Here is a 2,286-nt window from a genome sequence, read left to right as displayed (position 1 = left end):
GCCAGATTATACAAATACATTGTCAAACAAAAGAGATGCATTTCCAGATCTGAAAGGCTTCAGGAGTGAGGAAATAACTCGGGAACACTGTACACCAGTGGTACTCAAATAGCGTGCATTGGAATCACCTGAGGGGGATGGGAATCTGTTGAAATAAGGACCCTGAGTGGACCCAGAGTTTCTTGTTCAGCAGGTGTAGAGCAAGGAATTCACAAGTCTAATGAGACCCCAGTGATGTGTGTTGATTTGAATAGTCTGGCTCCACACTTTGAGAACCACCACTCTAGACAAGTGACCCAGAATAGGAAAACAGGCATAAAATCATACAAACTTAAAATATTTAAAGCAAGGGGATATTGTGCAACAATCCGTGAAACCGCAGTGGGAATCATTTGAATCCACAGGCATAAAAGTACTCCATATGTGTGCTAGTTTTCCAGCTCTTTTGATGAAAGGACTCATTTCTCCATGGTTCTGTAGTGCCATTTCCAACATAAATTGTGTCCATAAACAAGTGGATCTTGAGCTATACTTGGATTTTCCCATCCTGACACTGACAGCAACCTGGCCTAATTATTACAGCTTTAAAATAGGTGTTGCTTTCAGGGTGGGGAGCACAACCTTCTACCACGTTCTTCTTGGACTTTCATTCCCATGTGCATTTTAGAGTTAGTCTGTTTAGTTATAAAGGAAAATGAAAGAAAAATGCTGAAATTGCATTTGGAACTATAGAGTATTATGGGAAGAATAAAAATGAAGTTTTATAATTTTCCTCATTAACTTAAAAAACATTTTAATATATATATTTCTAAAAATAATACAACTATTCCTAAAATAATAAACTCTATATCTACATTTTTTCTGTATTGCTTTTTGTAGATATCTTGAACTGTAATTAGTTTTAATATTTTGATATTCCATCAAACAAACTTGCTGGACACACTGGTTTTTGTACTCATGATATAAATGGACGATTATATACATGTATTATTTTTTTACATCCAGAATATGTGTGTGTATATATATTTATCCAGATTTTAGATTTACATATGCATATATTTAGTATGTGTATATATATATATCCTGATTCTGTATCTATGTTTTTATGTGTGAGTATAGACCACAAAGAGAAGAGAATGATTATCTTATTACATATATATATAATTATCTCTTCTTTGCTCTTTTTATTATTTCACCACCTAGGGATGCATGCTTAAACTTTAAATTTCAGTTATACTCATGGTTTAAAGAAACAATTTTATAATTTTTGATTTGTATTATATTTCTTTTGTTCAATACTATATGTATAAGATCCATCTATGTAAATAAACATGGCTCTAGTCCATTGTGTTATAGAATCTAATCATAGAAACATGATTATACTTTCTACCATAACACCACATTAGACCTTCCCACCATTGATGGACATTGAGCTATTTACAATCGGGACAATTACAAACAATGTTGCCAATACCTTCTTATAGGAAGTATGCATATCTCCTGTGGGATGCATTACCTCAACGGTTCCCAACAGTTTACAGATCCTCCACCTACTTCCCTTTCATATTGGCTGTATCAAGGTGTGCTCTACCTGCAAGGTCTGAGGTCCTCTTCTGCATACATCATTCACAACATTTGTGTTGGCAGATTTTTAGTTTTCATATCCCAGGGAGTTTACAGAAGTATTTCATTGCAGTTTTAATTTGTGACAGCCTAATCAACAATAGAGATGTTAAGTGTATCTTCATGTTTGTGAGTCATTTGTGTTTCTTCTTTTGTGAATTCCATTTCAAGATTCTTGCCCACAGTAAATATCTGTCCTATTTACTGGCCTTATTAATTTTTATATATTGTAAGATCTTTTTCATTTTTGGTTCTATAGATCACATTTTATTTGCCACTCTCTCTCATCTTTTCTTCCCTAAGGTGTTCTTTACATAAACAGAACATCTCAATATATACAATCAGTTATCATTCCTTTTATGGTTAATATATTGTTTCTTTGTAAATTTGTTTTCCTGCCTCCAAGTTATGAAGATATTCTCTTAAACTATTCCAAACTTAACAGTTCTTCCTTTCAGATTTGGAGACACAGTCTACTTGGAATTTGTTTTCTTGTGTGAGAGGTTTCATTTTTCCCATGCGAGAGTCCACATGACTTAGGACTTTGTTATAGTGTTCATCCAATCCCTACCCACAACCTCTCTGTCACATAGTTAGGGTCCACAAATCCATGTGGATTTGTCTCTGGACCCTCTACTTTATCCATATTTGAGTACATATCCA

Source organism: Mustela lutreola, chromosome 3 (genome assembly GCF_030435805.1).
Source record: "Mustela lutreola isolate mMusLut2 chromosome 3, mMusLut2.pri, whole genome shotgun sequence".
Classification (NCBI taxonomy): domain Eukaryota; kingdom Metazoa; phylum Chordata; class Mammalia; order Carnivora; family Mustelidae; genus Mustela; species Mustela lutreola.
This window is presented reverse-complemented; position numbering follows the sequence as displayed.